At 44.1% G+C, this 27,044-nt stretch overlaps 1 long non-coding RNA gene across 1 annotated transcript; it reads left to right on the forward strand.

The window, feature by feature from the left end:
* The first annotated feature begins 1,045 nt into the window (after nucleotides 1-1,045).
* LOC115079918 lies at nucleotides 1,046-26,759 on the forward strand. The gene is made up of 3 exons (XR_003853444.1): nucleotides 1,046-1,149; nucleotides 24,075-24,149; nucleotides 24,272-26,759. It is a non-coding gene; the product is annotated as an uncharacterized LOC115079918 (long non-coding RNA).
* The last annotated feature ends 285 nt before the right edge of the window (nucleotides 26,760-27,044 follow it).

Genomic DNA, 27,044 nt, shown 5'->3' on the forward strand with positions numbered 1-27,044 from the left:
TAGGCAGGAGCCTATTATTACTAATAATCATCATTTTCAGTTTACTTTTTCAAAAATAAATGTTCATCATTATAGCAAGTATGAGCCTGATTCACTGAGTTCCCCCCCAATACATTTAGAATGGAAGAAAAACCTTACTGGCTAATTTTAAAAGGAACTCGTGTGTGCCCAGAAACGTGCGTATCGGCGTGCAAGCGGAGATACGCTGAGATTTTATATTGTGCGCACATGTACGCATGTATCATTCAAAATGCCCCCTGCCATGTGCACGCAATCTTAAGAGACAGCGTGAGTAAATGTCCTGCGCCTATTTCCGCTAGAGCTTTAGCGGCTTTTACGCGTGCATGCAGGCGGATTTTAAAATATGCTTGCGCAAGGGAAAAACCAGTTTGTCCAGTACAATATTGAGGTCTTCAAGACCCCTCTGGTTCTTCATCCTGTAAGCCCCCCTCCCTTGACCCCGAAACCTCACGCTGTGCTGAATGCCCTAAAACTCGAGATCTTTAGACTTCCTCCTCCTCAGGACGCAGCAAAGTTATGCAGATAACACATGGTCCCACGCCATGGGCAGCTGTTTTAAAATTTGGAGTTTACGTGCGTAAGTCTTGGCCTGCCCTGGAGGGCCCCGTGCCCTGCCCCCTTTCCACCTCCTTATTCTTGATGCGTGCATGGGCAGGTGAGCACGTACCTCGTGGATTCTTAACGTTCGCATTGCTCGCACGCGACCCACATAAGCGGGTGTGTATGTGGCATTTTGAACGAGCAACGCTTTTAAAATCTACCTCTTAACAAGTCAGAACATATGCCTTCAGTTCTGCTCCAATAAAGAAGAATTTGCTTTTGGAGAAACCATGTAGTGGTGTGATGAAACTCAAGTATCCAAAAACAGTGCGCTGGGTGAGTGGTGGAATCCCAAAGAAATTAGTAAAACAAAAAAAAAAAAGCCACCAAATTATAAACAACTTAGTATGAAGATTCAAACGGCAATTATCTATACACTTATTCCAGTACTTTTTATTTTTTGAATTTTTAGATTTCTTTAAAATTTATGAAAAAGGAAGAAAAAAGACCTCAGAATACAGCTGAATGAAATCAACCAGCCAAGCCTTCAATCATTGGTCCAAAGAAAAGTCATAAAAGTCCATACAGGTACTATAATGCTGATGCTTTTTTACATTCACATTTTAATAATCATAGAAAACATCTTTTTGCGAAACTGTGGTCCATACTACAAAAATAATTAATATTCTCAGGTGGTAATGTGGAAGATAGGAGAGAATGTGTTACTTATTTTATAACGTAGCAAAAATTGAATCTGAAGATGTCAAAGCAATAAACTTCATAAAAGTACTTTTCTCAATAAAGAAAGTTGATACTTTAAACCTGCAACAAACTTGAAAAGCCAAAATTCAGACATGGCCAGATTTCACCAATGGTTGTTTCAGGGCATCATACTTACCAATTTCTAAAAAAAATAAGATGCAGTATAGTTATTTTTTCTCTTAAATTTAGCATTAAAAAAAACAATGGGGTAGAGTTTATAAAAGTACGCTGGATTTTATAAGATACGCCCCCGACATGCCCCCCCGGAATGGCCCGAACGTCGCGCCACCCCCCCAACACGCCCCCCTAGCAAAGCTCTGGGACGTACGCGCGTCCCGGGGCTTGTGCACGCCGCCGAGCCTATGCAAAATAGGTTCGGCGCGCGCAGGGAGGTTTTGAAAGGGTTACGCGCATAACTTATGCACGTAACCCTTTTAAAATCTACCCCTATATTTGCACTTACTGAACCATAGACTTCTCAAGAATGAACAAGCCTATCAAAATGCTTAAACACAAGCACACAAATGCTGCAAAATGCTAAGATATAATTTAAGCATGTCCTATCCAATCCATTGAAGGTAGCTTAAGAGCCAATAAGACAAAAGGACATTTTTTAACCAATCAGAAATGCTCATACACACTCCACTCTATATTGACATAAAAGCCGCTAAGCTCTTCTGACTGCAATTTAAAAATCAATCTCTATTCCAATCTGCTTAAAAGGAGATCACAATTACCACCCCAGGGATGTGGTGGAACGTGATCTATAGCCAAACAAATCAAAGAATCAAAATCATATTATCATACAGTAGAACGGGACACTGTTGGTGCTTCTATCTTAAGGCTCAGAGAGATGTGATGTTCAGCTAAATGTGCCTCCACGGCGCTGGTGATCTTCCCCGTGTATAATTTTTTTTTTGTATCAGTTCAGAGCTCTGTTCCCCTAAGTCATGGTACTGTCCATTGTTTTACCTGGAGGGGATTACCCATTCACAGACCTTGTCTCCAGAGCTCTGTTCCCCTAAGGTCATGAAATGATGCTGCAGTTCCCATTTTACACAGCCTGAGCAAAGCCATTGATGACAATTGATAAAGCCCGAGGTTTTGCTTCCTACACAGGTTCGCACGAGTGTGCCCTTTGTTCCCCAAAGTTGGCCTCATTGTTTTTAACCTTGATAAAATTGTCCATAAACACACTTGACACAGTTGTTAATTCAAATATTTGTTTATTAATTGCTTTAATATGTTTCTGTATTAACTGTTTCAGTCACATGACAAACCTTTATCCTTTTCATTCAGCATTTCATGTTCAATATGTATTTCTGAAAATAAACAAAAACTATTGAAAGCACACAACAGTTTTATCACTATATTTAAAAAAAAATGACTGGTGCTTAATTCCAGAGATGATGGCCTTTATATATTTCTGTGCTACAGAAACCTCGGAGAATGATAAATTGAATCTCCACACTAGGTAATCACTACAAAGACGTACCCCTACATCTGAGAATCCAAATTAGAAAAAAAGGCATGACCGCCATAAAGCTTTGGTGATGCTGACCACATACATAATTAGTGTGAAGGACGCTTTGTAATAACGCGTCTAGATTGTATAATCATAGGTCTGCCTGAAGATACCAATTTTTTATCATTTTTTTTTTTAATTGCAGCTAAAATTCAACTTATAAGTCCATTGAAGTATTCAAGGAAATTTCACAGTGAAAGCCAAACACTGCCAAGGTGTTTCAAAACGCAGCTTATAATTTTATTAGAGCTGCTAGTTAAGAGACTGTAAGCCTCTGATAATGTCAGAAATGCAGGGCTTTCTCTGTGAAATGTTCTTGTTTGAGTTTTCTTGGGCTAATCCTAACCCCTGCTGTTAAACATTCTCTTTGTGTATAACAGTGGATCTGCTCAGTCTTCACTCAGTACCTGACAGGCATTCATAGTGAAATGGTTGAAGTAACATTTTCACTGCAGACTCCTGATCAGAGAGGGGGGATTTCTCCCTGTCATTGGAAACAGAATGAGAGAGCTTCCTGTTATGTCACAGGTCATCCTGTAGCAGTAACTTGGAATTCCAGGTTCAGGATCTCCCATTTCCAACCCTGACAGCCATAATTAGGCCTTCTAGGTCAGGAGTCCTGTTTCCAGCGGCGCCACCACCCCGGGAATAGTTTCTTGTAGGGATGTGAATCGTTTTCCATATCGTCTTAACGATAGAAATCGTGTGGCAGGGCAAGAAAATCGTCTTAGGCACGATTTTTTAGTTAAAAAATCGTTAAAAATCGTTTTTTCCGATTAGTGCGCACTAACGGGAGTTAGTGCGCACTAACTGGGAGTTAGTGCGCACTAACTGAAAATGATACAATTTGACACTTTTCAGGTCAGTTAAGGTCAGTTTAGGAATGAATATGTATTCCTATTGGCTGCCCTCTTATTTATTCATGTTACCAAGTTTCCTACTGACAGTATATGGGGGATGGGAAATGGAAACAGTTGGTAGCTTGACAAAACAAGTAATGTGATCAGTCAATGTGACTAGAACTTGTGCCCTAACCCTGATACCAGGGGTATTGTGATCTTCCTGCACACAGTGCCCTATCCCTATTAATACCAGGAGTGTTGTGATCTTCCTGCACACAGTGCCCTATCCCTAATACCAGGGGTGTTGTGATCTTCCTGCACACAGTGCCCTATTCCTGATACTGGGGGTGTTGTGATCTTCCTGCACACAGTGCCCTATTCCTGATACCGGGGGTGTTGTGATCTTCTTGCACACATCCCGATATCAGGGATAGGGCACTGCATGCAGGAAGATCACAACACTCCTGGTATTAATAGGGATAGGGCACTGCATGCAGGAAGATCACAACACTCCTGGTATTAATAGGGATAGGGCACTGCATGCAGGAAGATCACAACACCCCTGGTATCAGGGATAGGGCACTGTGTGCAGGAAGATCACAATACCCCGGAGGAGTGAGGGTCAGGCAGCTCCCCCCTGTCTGTGAAGCCAGCCTCTCACTAGTAAGGCAGGGAGGGAGCTGTCTCAGACTTCACCATCCTCCCCCCCCCCCCCTTACCCACACACCATTCACTAGCTGGGACATGGGGGAAGTCAGGAGTGAGGGTCAGGCAGCTCCCCCCCTGTCTGTGATGCCAGCCTCTCACTAGTAATGCAGGGAGAAAGCTGTCTCAGACTTCACCATCCACCCCCCCCCCCTCACCCACACACCATTCACTAGCTGGGACATGGGGGAAGTCAGGAGTGAGGGACAGGCAGCTCCCCCCTGTCTGTGAAGCCAGCCTCTCACTAGTAATGCAGGGAGGGAGCTGTCTCAGACTTCACCATCCTCCCCCCCCCCCCCTCACCCACACACCATTCACTAGCTGGGACATGGGGGAAGTCAGGAGTGAGGGTTAGGCAGCTCCCCCCTGTCTATGAAGCCAGCCTCTCACTAGTAATGCAGGGAGGGAGCTGTCTCAGACTTCACCATCCTCCCCCCCCCCCCCCTCACCCACACACCATTCACTAGCTGGGACATGGGGGAAGTCAAGAGTGAGGGTCAGGCAGCTCCCCCCTGTCTGCGAAGCCAGCCTCTCACTAGTAATGCAGGGAGGGAGCTGTCTCAGACTTCACCATCCTCCCCCCCCTCTCACCCACACACCATTCACTAGCTGGGACATGGGGGAAGTCAGGAGTGAGGGTCAGGCAGCTCCCCCCTGTCTGTGAAGCCAGCCTCTCACTAGTAATGCAGGGAGGGAGCTGTCTCAGACTTCACCATCCACCCCCCCCCCCCTCACCCACACACCATTCACTAGCTGGGACATGGGGGAAGTCAGGAGTGAGGGACAGGCAGCTCCCCCCTGTCTGTGAAGCCAGCCTCTCACTAGTAATGCAGGGAGGGAGCTGTCTCAGACTTCACCATCCTCCCCCCCCCCTCACCCACACACCATTCACTAGCTGGGACATGGGGGAAGTCAGGAGTGAGGGTCAGGCAGCTCCCCCCTGTCTGTGAAGCCAGCCTCTCACTAGTAATGCAGGGAGGGAGCTGTCTCAGACTTCACCATCCTCCCCCCCCCCCTCACCCACACACCATTCACTAGCTGGGACATGGGGGAAGTCAGGAGTGAGGGTCAGGCAGCTCCCCCCTGTCTGCGAAGCCAGCCTCTCACTAGTAATGCAGGGAGGGAGCTGTCTCAGACTTCACCATCCTCCCCCCCCCCCCTCACCCACACACCATTCACTAGCTGGGACATGGGGGAAGTCAGGAGTGAGGGTCAGGCAGCTCCCCCCTGTCTGTGAAGCCAGCCTCTCACTAGTAATGCAGGGAGGGAGCTGTCTCAGACTTCACCATCCTCCCCCCCCCCCCCCCTCACCCACACACCATTCACTAGCTGGGACATGGGGGAAGTCAGGAGTGAGGGTCAGGCAGCTCCCCCCTGTCTGTGAAGCCAGCCTCTCACTAGTAATGCAGGGAGGGAGCTGTCTCAGACTTCACCATCCTCCCCCCCCCCCCCCCTCACCCACACACCATTCACTAGCTGGGACATGGGGGAAGTCAGGAGTGAGGGTCAGGCAGCTCCCCCCTGTCTGTGAAGCCAGCCTCTCACTAGTAATGCAGGGAGGGAGCTGTCTCAGACTTCACCATCCTCCCCCCCCCCCCCTCACCCACACACCATTCACTAGCTGGGACATGGGGGAAGTCAGGAGTGAGGGTCAGGCAGCTCCCCCCTGTCTGTGAAGCCAGCCTCTCACTAGTAATGCAGGGAGGGAGCTGTCTCAGACTGGTATCAGGGTTAGGGCACTGTGTGCAGGAAGATCACAACACTCCTGGTATTAATAGGGATAGGGCACTGTAAGAGATGACTGTAGTAGATTGAATAAAGATCTGATGTTTCTGCTCTCCTCACACCAAACAAAAACAACACACAAGCAGAGAAGCCCTTCTTACAAAGCTGAGCTAGTGAGTTAAGTAGGAGGAAAAGTAAACATACTGGTGCCAGTGTGGCTACTTAAAAAATACACTTACCAACAATCAATTACATATATTTGAACTGTGTACAGTTCCAGCCAGGACCACCTTTCTAAAATGCACAGTGATTGGCAAATTCAACATGCACTAGCATTTCAGGTGCCTGCTAACAAAAATAATAAACAAACAAGTTCTAGTCACGTGAGTGCTGATCATTACATTACTTTTTTTGTCAAGCTTCCAACTGTTTCCATTTCACATCCCCCCAACCATATTGGTAACATCAATAGATAAGAGCACAGCCAGCCAATAGGAATACATACATACATATTCATTCCTAAGTGACCTTTACTGACCTGGGAAGTGTGAACACTTTGTTTCATTTTCTGTTGGTGTTCGTTAGTTTCCAGTTCCATTTCCCATCCCCCCAACCATCACCTCAGTGGTAACCTTGGTAATATCAATAGATAAGAGGGCAGCCAGCCAATAGGAACACATATTCATTCCTAACTGACCTTCAGTGACCTGGAAAGTGTTTATTTGTATCATTTTCAGTTAGTGCGCACTAAATCGAGTTAGTGCGCACTAACGGGGAGTTAGTGCGCACTAACTCGAGTTAGTGCGCACTAACACGATTTAACGATTTTTAACGATAAATCGTTAGAATTTCTATTGTATCGTGTTCTATAACGATTTAAGACGATATAAACATTATCGGACGATAATTTTAATCGTTGAAAAACGATTCACATCCCTAGTTTCTTGGACTTCTGGTGATGTCATCAAAACGCAGGCAGGGTCTTTTAATTGTGTTTTCATCATGCCACAATCACTAGCTTTTTTAGGCCAGCTGGAAGGGGTATACCTAGCGATCTAGCTTCAGGAAAGGCTGTAGTACAGAATCTGTCCTTCCTGCCATATCCAATAGTATCCACCTACATGCAACCAATGTGGTAACTTTCTCATTGTCCTATTTGATCTATTCACTTCATTTCACTTTGTCAATCACCTACTGCAACTTCATTGCCTGGCAGACATCGGTATCAAAGGTTCCTTCTTCCAGTGATTCAAATCTTTCTTCACTGATAGTTCTCAGTCTGTCTCTTGGGCTAACAAATGCTCCCCTCCAAGATCTGGTACCTATGGAGTGTCCCAGGATTCAGCGCTATTCGATCTGTGATATTGTTCAGTTGTTCAACATCATATGTTACCTATTTACTGATCAATTATCAAATAAATCCTTCCAATATACTTAGCATCAACATGAACTATATAAGAACAATTTTTAAAGGTGGCAAAACCATCATATCACCAGGCATCACCTGTTGCTGCAAATTTTACTGCAACTATTTTTTACCCACCTGAAGGTCTGTCCTCCAACCTTCCCAATTTTTTAACCAATTGTTTTGCTCATAAAATGTTTTGGTGTAGATGTAAGTGAAAATTAAAACTTATCTTAAATATCCATCAGGGCCCCCATCTGGACTGCACAAATACAATCCAAAAGGAAAAGGACCATCATGTCAACATCCACATTTCAGAAGTACCAAACTACCTATCTTAGGGAACCAGTCTAAATCTCTCCAGGCAATTCACATGTTGCTTCACGAAAATATTTTTAATCCATAGGATGTTTTATTCACCTCCAAGCAGTCCCCATATGATGTTGATTCATCCAGTAGCACTGGCGCTTCCTGTCCCAAGAGTTTCTGTCATCATAAATAGTGTCACTTCCAGGTGCCTAGATACAAACATTTTATAAGCCAAAAAATTGTTTAAAAATTAGGAAGGTTGGTGTACAGACTGATGATTAAAAAATATTCAGGCTGTAAAAAATAGTTGCAGTGAAATTTGCAGCAACAGAAGATGCCTGTTCCTATGATGGTTTTGCCACCTTTAAAAATTTTCTTATATAGTTCATGTTGATGCTAAGTATATTGGAAGGATTTATTTGATAATTGATATATAATGTTTCCTATCCTGGACCTTTTCTCTATTACCTATTTACTGATGACATCCATCCATGTGTCAAAAGCGGGTTCAGCCAAATCACAGTCATCTCAGATCTCAACTATTGTCTTTCAGCAGTGGTTCTTTGGCTGGACCAACATAAACTCAAGTTTAACACCTCCAGATCCAGCCTTCTGATTAAGCAGACAAGGATGTTCTTTGTAAAGTTCACACTCCTTATCAGGAATGCCTCTACTCCCTAAAGTATCTGTATGTGGTCTTGGGATACAACTTGACCATCACCTCACAAAGTAACCCCATATCTCATCTGTGGTAAAACCCTCCTTTATGCACATTCGCCAGATTTGTTAACGTCATAGCGACTTCAGTAAAAGGGATCTAGCTACCACCATCATACACTCGTTAATCACTATCCACATAGTATTTTCTCCTCAGGTTAAGGCAGTTGTCAAAGTGTGTTTTTATAAATTACGCCTATTGTGTTCATTTGAAGCCTTTGCTGCAGCCCTCCGAGTTTCGGTCAGTTGTCCAGGCACTAATTCTAATGTCATTGGACTACTGTAATTTTGCGTATTTAGGTCTTCCACTAAAGACACTTTATGTCTTACAACTTGTGCAGAACGTCACCGCCTGTTTGATTTCGGGGCTTGGCATGAGACAAAATATAATGCCAGTATTATTTGACCTCCACCGGCTTCCAGTTCAGTGGAGGATCAAATACAAAATTGCTATACTGATGGACAAGCTTCTCCCTTTAGAATCCATCCTGTGGGTAAATGCAATGTTGAAGTTCTACAATCCAGCAAGGGCTCTTCAATCAGGACAGAGCGGCCCGCTAGATGTCCCCTCCCACCAGCCATGCTCGCTTGGTTGAGAGAAGGGAAAGAGCATTCTACACCTAAAGCCTTGGTACAGGCAGTATATAAGTGTTGCAACCGTCGCCTCCCGACGGCTTCACTCCGCCTACCTTTCCTTTTTGGCAACTCCTCCTGCTCCTCACGGACGTCTGGCTGCAGCAGCGTCCGTCTGCTGTCCTCTCCGGCGTCCCCGGACCGGCTTGGGCGCTGCCTCCCGCCATGCTCTTCAGGTAACTTAGGGCACGCGTGCCGTGCGGCCCTCATTCTTATTTCCTCATTGGCGCGTTCCTCAGGGGCGTCCCCCTGTGATGACGTCACGCTGCAAGGATATTTAAGCCTATTGTTTATTGCTAGCCGTTGAGTTAGCAAGAGTGTTCTTACGGATGGGATTTGCTCTCCGTACCCAGCTACTCTGCCTTCCAGCTTCCATTGGACTCTTTCTGCTAACGAGGTACCCACTCCTTGGGGGCCTCTTTGCTGCTTTCAGGTCGCTATCAGGTAACCGGTACTTGCTCCTCGAGAGCCCTGACTCACTGCCTGCATCCATCTCCTCTTCTACTGGGAAGAATTCGCTACAGACACCATCAGTGAGTACTACTACCATCCACTCCTCAGAGCTGTCTCCCTGGAACCAGGTACTTGCTCCTCAAGGGCCTGCCATGTTCCAGCGCCATTGTCATCTCCTACGTGGAACCGCTGTATGAGTACTTTGCCAATGAGTCTTTCTACCTCCAGGGATCTGGTACTCGCTCCTCGAGAGCCAGCTCTCCCTATCTCAGGGCTTCTCAATATTTGGGACTCTGTGAATGTTCTATTGTACTCACTTTCTCAGTTCTCTCCACTACAGCACTGCTACCGGAGGAACCACTGTTCCAGCGCCCTGGAGAATACTAGCCCTTCTACTCACTACTGCCAACTCTGGTGGCTTCTCAAACTCTCTAAATAAAGAACTATCTGTGTTCGTGTGTCCAGAGCTGAGCCTGACCTGTGGCCCCTCACGGGACTTCCCCCCGTGGGCGTGGTCAGCTGCCACAGTGTCCAAGGTTCCACCCAAACCTCACTAACTATAACAATAAGTACTGTAAATAAATAGACTACTTCTACTCCCTATTCCATTTTACAATATAATCTCAAGTGCCTAAACAGGTAAGGGGCCATATCCTCTAACCATTCACGACCAATTCTGCAGACGTTACACTGCCTCCCAGTGAGGAGCAGGGTAAAATTCAAAACACTGTGCCTTGTCTTCAAGTGCTTGAACTAACTACTTCTCACTTGCACAGCCCACAAGGGAATTCCAGTCTTCCTAACGGACCCATCTGTTCTTTCCGTCATCAGCCAAACTCATGTGCATGAGACTTGAGCATTCAAATGCTTTGTGCCAAAAATTTGGAACACAATCCATCCTGCACTATACATGAAAATCTGTTACATGATCTTCTGTAAAAAAAAAATATATATCAAAACTTGACTATTTAGCCAGGCCTTCTCTTAGACTCTGGCAGAGACTTATGTAGAACTCTTTACAAACTTCTCTTTCATTATTTCCTTGTACCCAATAATGGTTTGTAGCCTTGAGTGCCATCTTCTTGCTCACCCTGTTATCAGAGTGTCCACCCTGTTATCAGAAAGCCTACAAAAGGATATATATTTGTATCATTTGTAGGCTTCCTCATAGACTCATTGTATCTTGTTTTTATGTTGCCCACCTTTTGCCTTCCCAGCGTATCTTGCATCGTTTTGTTAATTTTCCCAGTGTGTGCATGCATCATTGCGTACATTTTCTTAATCTGTATGTAGGCCTCATTCATTTTGCTCAATGTATCTCAAGTTTATGTAATCCGAGTTATGACTTATCTGTAGGAAAAGCCTTCACTAAAGAGTATGGAGGGTAGAGAACGAAAGTACAAGGTAATGCAGATGAGAATGAATTTAATCAATCCTACTTTTAAGAAGTAATATTTCAAAGCGATAGTAACTCAATAATATACCTGGACTTGACCAACATTACTCAAATAATGATTTTATTTATGAAATTGTAACCGAACTTTATTGGCACCTGTTAGAATGTAAGATATCCTACATTTACTTACCTTAGTCTATGTGCCTATTTGTAAATCGTTGCGATGGTATATAACTTAGCAACGGTATAGAAAAGTTTTTAAATAAATAAATAAATACATTTAAATGAATCAATAAATAAAGCAGAAACAGCACTGGATCAGAATAGGGGCAACCACCACCCTTCATACCTGGGATGTTGTGGATGGAGGAGTTTGCACAGCCAGGGCCTGCAAGGTGGCCAGAGGAAGTTGATCATAAAACCAGGCCCTGTAAGATGGGCCCGACTAGAACCTAAACTGGAATGTTCTTGATATTTCAGAGGGGTAGATAAGAAGACTGTAGTCCATTTTTAGCTATATTGTGGCCTTGCTTCTCCAAGTCTATCTCCTTTCTAGGATATCAGGGCTTTCATTAGTTGAGAGGTAGGGGAAATTCATCTGCTGATGTTCATGAGTGTATGTTTTGCTTTTATTAGAATTTTGCATATAGTCTCATAAACATTGCACTGTGGCAAATGAGAAGAGAGGCTCCTGTCTCTAACAGTCATGCTTTGGTTTGAAATACAATATTTTAACTTGTAACACATCCTTATGTGCTTGGTTTATTTAGACATAGTATCAGCATCCTAGTTAACATAAGTAATATGAGGAAACCGCTACTTAAAATTCCCAGCTCTATTATTGCACCTTACTTGGTTATTAATATGTATGATCATGCAAATCGTTGTTCACAGGTGTGAGCAACAAATTGAATATTATACAGTTTTGCATAATTAAGTAATGCTTCAGTGATCTATAAACAAACCTCCGAGCTGTCTGAGACCTCATTTGCAAAACTGATTTTTGTGGAAGCAAACATGTATATAAATGAAGGTTTTATTCAACATCCAGAATCTTTTTATTCACATGTCTGATTTATGCAGGTGGAGAATTTAAAGAACAGTTCATTCCCTAAGTGCCTTGCAAAGGCTTGATTCTCATCTAAGATTGATGTTCCTTGGGTGGTCAGGGGTAGCAAAGATTACTGAAGTAACACTTCTGGCCCACTGTAAAGAGTGGAAGAGCTGTTCTACCAAGAATTACTCTCCTAGTGACACCTAGTGGTTGGTTGAAGAGCACTGGAAGGAGCTCTGACGTGGGTAGTCTTCCGCTTTTGCCCTTGTTAGAAGGACACTGCCATTGTCCTACAAATGGGTGGACTGTGTTAGAAGAATGTGAATTAACTAGAAATCATTTATGATCACTCACTGGCAAAAGGGAGGGAAGTATTTTAGGAAGATAAACAAGATAATTGAAAGATTTTTGACTAAAGAACTCTGCAAGGATTATCAATTGTTTTCATTACTCTCTCTCCTCTAGTTTGGTAAGCAGCTACCATGTGGATGAACTAACAATCCACAATAAATGTCATTATATTTATGGGCTTGCTAATCTACTTTCAGAGTGCAGTGTGAGGGATTTGGAGAGGGACAGGGGGAGGGATGTTTGTTTTGTGGTTTTTTCGCAAGGATATTACAAAAATCATTTTTTTCTCTGTATTTGTAGTTATTCAGTTAACATTAATATATAAAAAATAAATTGAAGGTACAACATAGTAGGATGGTATTCCTGCATCTTTCTATATATTATTGTGAGGAAAGAAAACCTGGTACCCCTTCCATCCCCACTGTAAAGGACATTTCTGCGGCATGTAAATATCAGGTAATCTGAATATTTAAGATTCACACAACCTCACAGTACAGCACTGCAGCATCCTTGCCAACAGGCTAGGATTTGTCAATAGGCACACTGGGCCTGTGCCTAGGGCAGCAGGCTGGCTGAAGATTTGCTGCCTTCCAGTTGTGCTCATGAATCTCAATCAGCAGAGAACAGCTCTCTGCTCCCCAATCCAAGCCTTCCCCTCCTGGGCATCATGCAAGGAACAGGCAGAGAGGAGAGAGCCTGGAACAGACATAGCAAATAAGAGCTACTTTGCCCCAGATATAATCTCTGAATTCCCTTCCCATTATTCAGAGACAGGAAGGGAAGGTGTGAGCCCCAGAGCAGACAGAGGAAAGGGAGATAATTTTGGAGGGGCTGAGTGTGGGAGGTGAGGCGAAAGACTGGGAAATGAAAAGAGATTAACTGAAGAGTGTGTGAGAGAAAGGGGGAGCGGGTAGTGTTTGTGTGTGTTGGTGAGAAGGAATTGGTTCAGGGGGAGGGGGGTGCATGCCAGATTGGGTGCGAGATTAGAAAGGGGATGCAAGGTAAAGCAGGATCACAGCACAGTAGGGACACCTGCATCCTCATGTCCCATTGCCCCCACCACTTGGTGCAATTCAGATCCTCAGTCTCGAGCTCAAATTCTTTCCCCCAGAAGTTGGAACCTTCCTTACTTCGTACCGCTATGTTTTTCCCTGGATTTATTTATTAAAGTTTATAACCTGCACATTCCATTGCAGTGCATGGCAGTTTACATCAATGACATGCATAAACATTGTTACACATAGATAAGTAGACACATTTAAAAAAATACAACACAGACTAGGGTGTTACATAGCTGGTAAGAAATCAAAGTAGACCCATATTATTTTGCTTAGGTCCCTCTCTCAACCCTTACTACTCTTCCCTTTTCAGAATCTATCTGGCTCTCTCTCTGCCTCCCCTTTCCCATATTCCTGATCTTTCCCATCTCCCATTCATATATGAATCCCCCCCCCCCCCTCACAGGAGACGGAGGATTTGAGCATGCTACCATTTAAGTGAATTGCAGCAGAGAAAAAAGGAGGACAATGCAACTATGTAACTTACACCGCCAGCCTAGGAAATTGAAAAGATTGCCAGACCCCTTACTGTGAAGCTGCTTAAATGACCATTGACTAGATTAGTCAGAGATTCAGGTCGGGGATTTGCATACTGCAGCCCCCTAGACTACTGTTGGTAATTTTGCAGTGAAATATCACTAAAAATCAAAGGATTCAAACTCCTAAATTACAGAACTATAACTGGGAAAGGAATTTATGAGAGAAATGTACTGAAGAACAATCCTAGAAAGCAAATGGATTCTCACCCTGCTTAACAACAGTATTCTGCCACTTGGGTACCCAGTTCCCAGATAACAGAAGGGGATAGCCAGTAAAGATGGAGGGGCATGCACATGGTCCCTTTCTATGGTTCTGCCTGGGACTTGGCTGAGAGGTAAACCATACAGGGTCAGACAGCAGAGAAAGCAAAACTTGGCCTTTTGGCCACAAGCTTAGCAGAGCTAAAATCATTGAAAGATGAGACTGCAGAAGGCCTGAATCATTTAACATTAAACAGCCATAAGCCTAGTGGAGCTGTAAAACTCACGCCAGGGAAAACCCTCCTATAAAGGGAGGAGAACACAAGGACAGCAGCAGATCTGGAGATCGAGCAGTCCCCAGGGAGCAAAGAAACCCCAGTGGCAGATCTGGAGGTGGAGTCGGGTCTCCTAGGAGGGCGTGGACCCCAGCGGCAGACCAAGAGGCAGAGTCGGGTCTGCCAGGAGGGTGTGGACCCCAGCAGCAGACCAGGAGGCAGAGTTGGGTCCCCCAGGAGGGCATGGACCCAAGTGGAAGTCCAAGAGGTGGAGTTGGGTCCCTCAGGAGAGCGTGGACCCCAGAGACAGACCGAGAGGAGGTATCCGGTCCCCCAGGAGGGTGTGGACCCCAGTGTTGGCATGGACCTTTCTGCGGAACAGACCTCTCAGTGGAGCAGGAGGAGATGGTTTAGATACAATGGACCCCCCAAGGCCAACACTGCCCACCAGCCCAGTTGCATCTTTTCACAAGGGTGAGACTTGGCAATAAAGAGGGAGGACAATAATAATACTTGCTTCAATGGGAACGTAAGAGGTCCCTTCTATTCCATATGGCGGTATATTGTGGGGGCCAACAACCCCAAATTGCCAAATATTAAATGGTCTTGCTATCTTGTAGAAATGTATATAGTTGCATGGCCTACTAATCACATGTATTTATTTATTTATAACTTTTTTTTATACCGAAGTTCAGGTAATAGAGTTACTTATCACTCCGGTTTACATTGCAACAGGTAGTAAACAATGACCACATGTGTCTTACAATGAACAAGGGAGTGAACAACTTGGATAACATAACTAGGAACAAGAACAGTACAAACTATTAGAGCGAATCAAGCCCATGGGGAGGGAGATTTGCTAATGGGGGGGAGGGGGGAGGAGGTTTGTTAGGGGAGGGGGAATAATTTATTATTGATTGGTAAAAAACATGGATCCTCTTAGCAATGTACATAGTCATGGAGAAATGTTTATACTTATATAGTCTAATAAACCTGTATATATTTGTACATACTGCCAGTCTTGTTTACAGTCCCATTTGTTTCCTGGGGTAAAGGGAGGGAAATCCCACCCACTAACACTTTCTTCCCCAGGTGGAGGTACCGGGCACCAAGAACGTGAGGACCAACCGAGTCTGCCCTAGGGGTGCTCCTGCCAAGTCGGTCCCGGACCCAGGAATGCCCCGCGAGTTAAGCAGTCAAGGGGATGTTACATAGGCATAGTTTGCTTGCTTAATTTGTAGGGGGGGGAGGGCAGAGGAGGCCCAATTCCACTCTAGCAACTGGAGCATTTGTGGCGGCCACTGCCCTCTCATGCCACCCCCAAATTACACTTCTGTTCCTATTCCAAATTCTCTGTCCCTCTCCTCCCCCATTCCCAACCCTCTTTCTCATACTCCTCCCACGTTCTCTCCCTTTCTCATGCCATTCCTGGTCCTTTCACCTTCTCCTGTTCCCTCTAAGACCTCTTCCTTGTACTGATACTTGAGATCCCCTTTCCTCACGCAATAAAAAGAAAACAAATTATACAGGCACAAGCAATTTGGAAAACTATTTTTATAATGTAAAATAAAAGATGGAAATGTTTGTCAATGTGCTTCTGAATTTTCACATTTTTTTGCCAGAGAATAAATTCCTGAGCTGCTGCAGAAAACTGGGGGGGCTGAGCCTTAGACCTTATAGTCTGACCTAACTGGGGGTGGGGTGCCTAGGGGTGGCAAATCCTAAAACTGTCTTTGCTTGCCAGGATCCCAGGCCTTCCTACCAGTAGCCTGACTCAGCCTTTCTGAAAGCGGGATTGCTGATGAGAATTAAAGGATGCATCTTGTTGATGTGACTTGCAGATGGATCCAATGTTAGGTGAGGGTAGCAGAGCCAAGGCCAGATTCTGAACATAAAGTGGAAGATAGTGTTTGCTGAAGCTGTGGGAAGGAGAGGGTTGGAAAATAAAGCACTGGAAGACAAACTAAAATTCATCTGTTCCTGAAAATGTTCTTTTAAATATTAAATACACTTTAGAACTTGGATTTTGTAACTCACCTTTCCAAAACCAAGCTAAGCTACATTACAAGTACAGTCATTTCCCTGCCCCAGAGGGCTTATATTCAAGGAGGATAACTTTCAAACACCTGTGAATGCACCCATGGGTGATCGAATATCTACCCCTGTATTATATAACTTGCACACATATGATATAGGCAGGTTATAAAATATGTACAAATGTATCCTGCGACATGCGTGTGCATGTAAAAAAAAAAAAACGTGCACACATATTGCAATTATCCGGACAAATTCCGACCTATCCAGCTAAGGAGTGGCATTTATCCGGAAAAGTTCCAATTTATCTGGCTAAGTAGCTGCCAAGCCATTATTTTGCCAGATAATTCTTAAAAACTACTTATCCGGCTAAATCAGATAGGCAGATAAGTAGCTTTTTAAGATTTGCTACTACTTAGCTGGATAAATCAGAACTTGTCTGGATATGTGCTGCTTTTAAGACTTCGCCAGCTCAATCTGATTTTATCTGGATAAGTGCACACAACTGCTGCACTCACATATTTTTAGTCTAACTTTAAAAACACTTGCATTTACCCCCCCATAAATTGGGGGATTCTCTGACATGAGTACTGCAATGAAATTACCAGTTTTACCAATTAGTTTACCAGTTCGCCCAGTCTATCTGTAGGTCATGAAGACCCTCCTGGATCTTTAGCCCCAACTCCCCCCATTTCACTCAGACCCCCCCCCCCCACACACACACACACACCCAGTCAGTATTTCACTTTTAAGACATTTACTACTACTTATTCCAGATATAGAGCAGGTGTAAATATGTGCGAGTAAGCTGCCAAATTTACATGCATAAATGTTGCCCCCCCCCCCCCACACTGGGAATGCCCCTGGCCCGCCCCTTTTTTTTAATGTGCAGATTCATTGGTGAAACCTTACATACGCATCCATTTTGAGGTTTATAAGATAGCATATTCGCGAGTATACGCTATTCCCATGCCTCTAGGATGATTTTTACGCAGGCAACTTTTCAAAATTCACCTTTAAGGTATTGGAGGCAGAGGTGAATTGCCCAAAGAGCAGTGGAGGAAGTGCCATTTGAACCCTGGCTGCCCTCCTTTTCAACCTACTGCTCGACCTAGGCTATTCCTCCACTTAAAGATCAGGAGATTTATGTGGCGTGCTAGTGAAATCAACCAAATGAAGCAAATACAAGTGCAGCAGCCCGATGCAGAAATGTTTGTTTTCTCTGATGACACATGACATAGGAGGCTCATCAATAAACTGAGCTGCCAGGGCTTGAGCCCCCAAGGTGTTGGGCTGGATTAGAAACTGGTTGAGAATGGGGATAGCAAATGGAGTTCACTTTGAGGTAAAAAAACCAAAAATAAAGATGATTAGTGAAGTACCTCTGGAATCTATCCTGTGGTCAGTTCTGTTCGATATGATTGTGGAGGAGCTATCAGGACATGTTTGTCTTTTTTGCAGCTGCAACAGAGAGTAGAAAAAGGAGACGTGATCTTAGCTTCTGGAGTGGTCAAGCAATTGTCAGCTAAGTTTCAATGCAAAAACGTGTGGAGTCGTACGTTTGGGATGTAAAAATCCAAGGGAGCTGTATGTGATGGGGGGGGGGGGTGTATTGGGGGAGGGGGATGAATGATGTTCACCAAGCAGGGAAAAAAAAGACCTTGAGGTGATCATATCTGATGATCCCAAGGTAGACAACAGGGCAGTGGCCTAAGCCAGAGCAATGCCAGGGTGCCTAGAAGGAGGTGTAACCAGTAGAAAAAAAGGAAGTTATGATTAATTAAGAGCGTGCATGGGAGTTTTGCTGGTGATGGGGGAAGGTTTCAATTTTTTTTTTGTTTCGTGCACGCTATTTCGCAATAACGCACATTAAAATCTTTTAGCGTGCACTACTGGCAGCGTGCACTCAAAGCCCGCACTGCCTGATTATACACAAAGCCCCTTGGAAGTTCTCCCGCTGGACCCCTTTAACTGAACTGTGATGCCCAGGGTTCTTCCCAGAACAGAGGCCATCCCTATTCGCTTCTGCCCCTCCGTTTCCCTACTTCAGAACGACGTTGGCCCTCCAATCATTTGTTTGCTGACCCGCAGCCCTTCCTTCACCATCTCTTACTGTCTGGCTCACTTTCACTGACTCCTCTTTCCTTTCCCTGCCCCAGCCCTCCGGTTCCCCTTTTCTCTAGCTCCCACACTCCCCCACAAAAAAAAAAAAAAAATGTGCACACTGGCATTCCATCTGGCTCCACCGCACACCCCGCTTCCCAGTTTCTAGCCTTTTCTTCCTTGTTTCTGTCTTTCCCATCCTCTCTCCCCCTCCCTCAACCTGTCTTTTCTTGTTCTCGCCCACATACACTTGGGAACTCTGGAGTTCACCCAGAGACTCTGGGAATTTATATCAATTGCTGGAACTCCAGGAAAATGCTAGAAAGCTCAGGTAGAAACTTTGCTGTCTACTGCTCCAGCAACTCCCTTTTAGGTAGCCTGCAGGGAACAGGGATGGGGAGGTGCTGGAGAAAGGAGAACAACTGTTTTCTGCTCTGTAGCGTCTTCCAATCTTATCCCTCATCTCCTGGGCCCATAGGAGGGGAGCTACTGGGCGCCTGAAGCAGATCCCGCAGACAAATCTGGGTAGAAACAGAAGGGGAGGGGGGCTGGAGTAGGGGGCAGAGCGATTGATTGTTTTCTGCTCTGTGCTCGGGCCAGCTTCATCCCCCTGCTCTGGCCTGGAGGAGGGCTGGTCAGGCACAGTTCAACCTGCAGCACTCTGTGCTTCCAGGATTTGGGCCTCAGCTGATGGTAGAGGGAGAGAGAGAGCACAAGTCATACAGATGTGAATGACAAAGCAGCGTGCTGGGATAAGGACAAAGAAGAGTGCTGGGATAAGGAAGGTGGAAAGGTGACGGTGCTGGGGTCATCCCGAGAGAGAGTTCTTTTCAAAGCTCATGACGTACTACATCTTTTTGGTTGGTCCTTTACATTGGCATCACAGCCTCCACAGATTAAGATTATGAACATTTTCACCTTGACTAATAACCAGACATTCACTAACATCATGCATGCTTCGCCTGATGTAGAAAAGAGTATATTTAAGTTGGGTAGAAATATGCAAAGCACATCCTACAATTCTGATTCACATCGATGTGGTGATGGAATATCCCCATGGCTGGTTCAGATGTGATTGCGCTGTTTCTTAGGATTTTATTCATTCAGTTTTTGCTACAGATGTGTGGAAAACCTTACATTTGTTTAAACATGAAAGACTTCCCCCATACTTCTTGGGCATGATTCAACCAGTGTGGTTTTGACCTCTACAAAGCAAATTGCAGCCAAATACTGAGTTTTCCCAAATATCTATTATCATTAAAGGGCCTATTTAACCATTGTCCAGTATGTTTAAAAAAATTATTCACAGGGGCCTGAATAAAGATATGTAGAGTGAGAATGAGCCAGAGAGCCTTTGTATTTTATGTAACCCTTAGCGGTGTGCGTTAAGTCCCAAGGGCACACAATGTAATGTATATGTTGGGGCTGCTCTGGCTAGCTGACTTGTTCCCAGCTTAACTCTCAATCAATACCTGGGTGGGATTCTTAATATGGGGGAAGCTCTCACTTATGGCTCACAATGAAAAGAAGTCGCCAGTGTGTGTATACTGTAGTGAGGTGAGTAGCTGTAAGAATTAGCCAGGACCAGGACTGGGTGCAAAATAATAGTTTATTGATTCATAAAGTTAAATAAAGTCCATTTGTCCAAAAGATGAGTGTAAATCTGACTGCTGAATGATACAGGAATTTCTTTATAGGTAGGTAGGTGTCCTTATTACTGACACCTGGGTATTAAATGCACGTAACTCTCCCAGCGGCTGTGTGGGAATCCTACTGGAGAGGTTCCCCTTGCATTGCAAAAATCCTACCTTTAAATATCTTCTTTCCCTTGGACACCCACCCTTTCCTGGTTCCTTGATGTGCAGGCAGCCAAATGGGGTGTCCTCTTGCTCTCTCTTCCTTTGGTTCTGCTATTCCTTTCTCCTCAGCTGTTGCTTCAGGTGATTTCTCTTGTGGAAAAATCTGTAGGATCAGGCTATTACTCCTGCACTGAAATCCCAGTGGGGAAGGGGGATCCAAAAAAAACCTCCTCACTTAAATCAAAGTCCAAAACACTTTCACGCTTAACTGCATACAACTTCCTAAACTGATGTTCATACTGTCACAGGTGCTTGCCACATTCAGGTTGTGAGTGGGCTCACTGGTCTTCAACCCCTGTCCTTTGAGCATGGCTAGCAAGGATGACGTTCCCCAAAGAAGCAGGGTGAACTCAGTTCCTTTCAAAAATAAAACTCTTCTAGCCTTTAAAATCTCCTGCAGCAGGATCCGTCACTGGTGCTTGCCTACCTAGGGTTTAGAGAAGGCTCATATGTCTTTGGTCCCCTGGTGAGTGCCCTTTTGCCCCTAAAGGGTATCAGACTCAACAATCTATCTCTCTGTAACTTTAATATAAGAAGGACCCTCTGGCAGGGAGTTCAGAATAAGGAATCCCCTCTGAAAGAGAACTTCTTAGGGCAAGGCCGAGAGGCCCTACCAGAGTGTGGAAGAACTACATCTTTACTCTGCAGCTGCTTTCTCGACGTGAACACCCTGAGTGTTAACATGGCTGGGCTAAATAGCACTGAGTCATCCCATCAGAGCCTCTAGGTGGGCGGGACTGAAGAGTATGGGTGGCTCCTTTTCTAAATGTGTTCTAAGGACGGGGAGAGTGCCATCTAGTGGCCAGACTGAGAGGGTCTGCCATATTTACGTGCCTGACTTCGCTGTCTTTATTACCATTAAATTTACATCAGGAGGTGCTAACCCGTGTGCACACATTGTTTCTGTGCAAGACTCCTGCCTGCATTAGTAATAAAGTTCATGTACAACTGTGAGTAAACCTGTGCCCTCTGCCAAGTGCCCCTTATTACACTGACACAAGGTTAGTTTATATATTCCACGTACACCTCTCGGTTCCAGGCTGCCAAGGAAAGCAGTTAGCGGTTCTCACTCTTCAGGATGTTTGGGATGCCAGAAGAAGAGCTAGATGTTTTTCATATATGGCATCACATAATTGGAACTTTCTGCCACTGGATGTTAAGGAGATTGATGGCAATGTGCTGTTTCTAGGTCCTTTAAAACCTGGCTAGATTTTTAGGTATGATGATAGGTGCTATAGGACTTCTGGATAACAGTACGTTGAATTCAATTCATTTATATTAAAAATTATTAAAATTGTGTTCCTTCCTTCCTGGGCAGGAAAGAAGGTATCATCCTTATGGAGCCTGTGGGTGGGACAAGGGTCCTCCCTGGGGGATTCTTCCTGCTGCTTAATCTGCTGGGATAAGGACAAAGCAAAAGTAGGTCCAGGCAAGGCTGATAGAGTAAAAAGTAGAGTCTGCTCAGGATGCAGCAAGTGCAAAGCAAGAAAGAAAGCAGCACATAAAACTACACCTCCAACATGGTCACCTCTTCATCTCCAGAGCAAATTCTGAAGGATGCATGTTTCCATGCACACAGTGGTAGCATGCCTGTTTGCAGGACATCAGTCCTTTCAAAAGGCTGCTATTTGCTTTGTGTTGTCAGTTGAAAAAAAAAAAAAAAGAAGGAAGAAACTCAAATGCAAGAAGGTTACAGAACAGTACACTAAGAAGCAGGATCCATAGAACACAAGAGCAAGCACCATGACAGACACTACTCAGAATAGAGAAATTGCACGTGTCTTTCCATTGCATGCATCAAAGTATTATGCACAAAGCAAAGAAAGGAAATACCAGCGTGGAGCATATGGATAGCCATGACAGAGAGGAACAGAAGAAGGAAACAGACACTGTGTTAGGGCTGGACAAAGTGACGCATACAAAAAAGACAGGTGTCACACCAGCATACGAGACAATGCACAAAAATATTCTTGCAAACATATACAGCAGATTCCATGATGGAATGCAAATATTACTCCTGGAGGAACTATGCACGACTGTGCAATGCAGGATTTGTACAGAATTTTCCACTCGCACAGACTTTTGTACTTCCTGTGCAGAATCTGGTATGGGGAGGAGGAGAGGGAGGCAGTGTTTGAAACATCAGTCCAGGCAGCTAGAAGAGGAGGAAGGTGACTGTATCAGCCAGAGGGGTATAAGAGAAAGGCAGTGTCTCCTTCAGCATGCAGCTGTATTCTTTTTTAAACTCTGCTGGCTGCCATTGCTTCTCAATGGGGCAGGTGTAGGTGCCTCCTCCCTGCTCTCTGGTGGCAAGCAGCTGAGCAGAATCTTGGCAGCCTTCCAGTGCTCCTCTGACCTGAGATCTCCTCCCTCTACTGTTACTTGAGATCTCTTTTCCTCATCCAATAAAAAAAAGAGTTCCTCAGACAGAAGCAAGGTTGGAAAATTCTTCATTTTTATAATGTAATATAAAAGATGGAAAATGTTCACCAATGTACTTAAGAATTTTCACAGAGTTGCCTCAGAATCTATCCCTGAGCTACCGTGAGAAACTGGGGGGGGGGGGGGGGGGGGGGTTATATCTTAGACCTTCCACTCCCTGTTGTCTAAGCTTATTGAGGAAGGCATCGATGCGTAGGGGTGGCAAAACCCTAAATATGTGTCTCATGGGGCTGGGTAGATTTGAAAAACATGCAAAAGATGATATTCAGTGGACTGAGTCCAGTTTAGAGAAAAGACATTGGGCCCATGAACAATGTGTACGGACCCCTATCTTCACCTAGAAAGACTGAGAAATCATGTCAGACATTTCAGAGTTGGGAGGAAGACCCACCAGACGAAGTCCTCACTATCCCAAATCTATAGGCGACAGGACCAGCTGGGAAAGGGGAGAGGGTGGTTACTGAGCAGTGTGGTGGAGGTGCTAGCTCTGGCAGCAGTCACTGGTCTCCAGCTGTGTTCAAATGATTGTACAGTGCATGGCAGGGAAACCTCTGAGGGCACTTACAAGCATTCCTGGTCAGGGCATCCCTGGCTTGAAGGCACTATTTAGCCATTATGTTTGGTGGCAGCACTGCAGAAATTGACAGGGTGCTTGCAAGAATTGAAGGCGTGAAGGCAGAGTCCCCCCTACGATAACACGACTGATAGGAATGCAGGGTTAGGTGATGCGGTCATGAGGTCCTTGTGTGTGTGCGCTAGATGAGGCTCCAGGGGCCAGGGCTTGCCTGTAATGAAGAGGAGGGAGGGAGCGGAATAAAAGTCTGTGAGGCTGTGACAATTTTCATTTGCTGGAGGGCTGGAAGTGGAAACAGTTACTTGTCAGGAAGCAAGGTAATGAAGGGAAAAAAAAAACCTGCTTTGTTATAGACAGAACCTGTGCTAGGATGCTGAAGTAGATTGAGGGATTCACAGTGCTTTTGCTGTTTCTCCTTTTCAACGTATAGACCCCTCCCACCCTCCCCTATACACTCTCCCTTTAATTTCAGGGGTAAGGGTTTTCTGCAACCTTTCTCATTTACGATGTACCTATATCTATACTTAATTCTCTCTCTTGCTTTCTTGGAGGATATTTCGAACTTCTAAGGCTCCATGAGGATAGGAATCAGGAGCAACATCAGGAAATATTTCTTCACATAAATGGTGATGATTGCATGGAATTTTATTTATTTTGTTTACTTATTTTAAAACATTTATAATCCATAAGTCTGCAATACTTGTTGCTTTCAGGGCTCTACATAACATCCATACATTTTAATTCACAGACCAAAGCCCTCCCAGAGGAGGTGATGGAGGCAGAAACAGTGACAGAATTCAAGAAAGCCTGGGGAAAGCACAGGATTCCTGGTTACAAAGAAGTGAGGGGAAAGCTGAAGATCAACGGGGGGGTTAGGGCACCGTAGAAGTAATGGAGATGGACCTTACAGTCCTTGTGTGCCTTTAGATTCTGTGTTTCTTTGTTTCTTAAGTAGATAAAACTTTTTTGCTAGCTTTGTCAGGGTCCTGATGCTGAAACTTGGTAAGTATGCTATCCCTCCATCTCATCCCAACTTATTCTACACTCTGCTTCTTCTTCTTATTTACTATTATTAGTGAAAAGTACCTGGCGTGGTCGAATAGCCTGCTCTATAGCAGCCTCTGTTTGTGAATTCCTGTGCCTGTGTGTGTCTGCCAGTGTACATATGGGGGAGCCTGTGTGTATTTTTTGTGAGGCTCTGCGTGCTTCTGCATGCTTGTATACGCTTCTGCATGCTGTGGGCTTGTGTGCACCTATGTGTGGGTGGGCACTTGAGAGACAGGGCTTCACAGATAGACCATATTAGCAAATATTATCTGGCATTGTTCGGGTCAATTACAGGTCAATTACAGCCTGTGTGTGCACGCCTTTGCCTGTGGGTGCCTGTACTTGTGTGTGTGTCTGCTTGTGTTCTAGTGAGTGTGTCTGTGCCTATAAATGGGTCCCTGAATGGATGTGGGTGCCTCTCTTTGTGTGTATGTGTGCCTATATCTGTGTGTGTATGTGTGCCTGCCTGTGTGTTTCCAACAGCGTTTTGTAGACATAGCATACTGTCTTTGCACATTGCACCTGACCGATGATTATATATAAGGCCAAGCTATAAGTGGTTGCACAAGACAATGACCCTTAATATGATGGACAATCAATTTATGCATCTGCCTATATAGTATTGTTCTTTCAGAGGAAAGGCAAATTTTTGTGTTTGCAAGCATTATTTAAGAATACCATCTTGAAAGCCCAGATAAAATGTATTAAAATAAAGGAAGGAAGAAAGACCAAACGACTGCCAACATGGATCATTGGTGTGCTGAAAGAGCCAGTTAAAGCCAAAAAAGCATCGTTCAAAAATGGAAAGCAAATCCAAATGAAGAAAATTGGCAAAAGCAAAATGAGTGGCACATTAGAAGTAAAACAGTAGTAAGACAGGCCAAGAGAGAATTTGAGAAGACACTTTCCTTAGAGGCAAAAATTATTACTAAAAACAGCAGCTGCTGTCACTTACCTGGATAATGGCTTATTAGTTATGGCTTCTCTTCCTTCCCAATTTGAAAAGTGTGTTCGGCCTGTGCCGAGCGTGCACTTTAAAGTTTATGCACTTTTTTTTAGCTCCTGGCACATTTGCATAGCATTAGCTTGCTGCATCGGAGTTAGAAACTATTTTTAAGCTGGGCATATGAAGCATCTGCTGAAATCAAGAGCAAAATGTTTTGACACTCAGTTACCTGCATCGACCTGGCAGGTTGAAAGTAAGAAGCCTCTACTAGTGAAGAAATAAGAGTGCATTATTAAGTAACACCTGAAATCCTCACTTTATCTCTTGGATGAATTACATTTAAAAGAGTTATTTCTGGAGCAGTAAAGCTCAGAGACAGGCGAGAAATCCAATTTTAGTCAAATTCAGTAGCAGTCGGTAATAAATGTAAACACTGGTGCAATTTTAACAATTGGGTTTGCCAATGAAGGCTTAATTCACAAAGTTTCCGGATATCATTGGCTCGTAGATGGTATTTTAGTCCATAGGATCTAAAATGTTTGGTCAGGGGTTGTAGGTATACATTTAACAGCATAGGAGAGAGTAATGATCCCTGTTGGACTCCACATCCTAAATGCCATGGCTCATGACAAATAGAATCAACCACCACTCTTTGGTTTCACCTTTGAAAAAACAAACAAAACCAGGTTAACATTAGACCAGTAATATACAAAAGTCCCTTGTTGGGGTCTCTTGAAGCTTCTCATTAAATTCTAGAGAGTGTCTTTTGAGGGTGTGCTGCTATTACAAGATATATCTGCAAATGTGATTGGACTGTGATTCGCTCATTGATTGCTTGTATGAGTGCACCTATTTTTCACTCAAAAATTCTTTAAAATTAAGTTCATGTTTTTTATTAAATGTATTTTGTCTCCTTTTTGGCATTTTGATATATTATGTGGAGAACAAGTGTTACCTTCAGTTGTACTGTATATCACTGATTTGCCTAATCCAGACTATTAACCATTGAATTGTGTGCAAGCTGAACCATTGGTTTTTATTTTGTACTCAATAAACAGTTAGAAACATAGAAACATGACTGCAGAAAAAGACCATATGGCCCATCCAGTCTGCCCATTCATGCTATTAATTTAGCATTATAATTCTCATCACTTCCTTAGAGATCCCCTGCATTTATCCCCTGCTTTCTTGAATTCAGATACTATTTTGTCATGGAACAGAAGGCAGTGTCCTATAATGGATTAGTAACTAGGTAAAAAACTGGGAACAGAGGGTGGAACTAAATGGCCAGCTTTCCAAATGGAGAAAGGTCATTAGTGGAATATTAAAGGGATCAGTACTGGGATCTGTACTGTTTAACATATTCATAAATGATCTGGAGAAGGGAATGACAAGTGATGTGATAGATTTACAGATCACATAAAATTATTCAAAGTTGTTAAACCAGCAGCAGATTGCGAGGAACTGCAGAAAGACTAAGAGAATGGGCATCTGATTGGTAGATGAAATTTAATGTGAAAAAATGTAA

The sequence above is a fragment of the Rhinatrema bivittatum genome, chromosome 1 (genome assembly GCF_901001135.1).
Source record: "Rhinatrema bivittatum chromosome 1, aRhiBiv1.1, whole genome shotgun sequence".
Lineage (NCBI taxonomy): Eukaryota > Metazoa > Chordata > Amphibia > Gymnophiona > Rhinatrematidae > Rhinatrema > Rhinatrema bivittatum.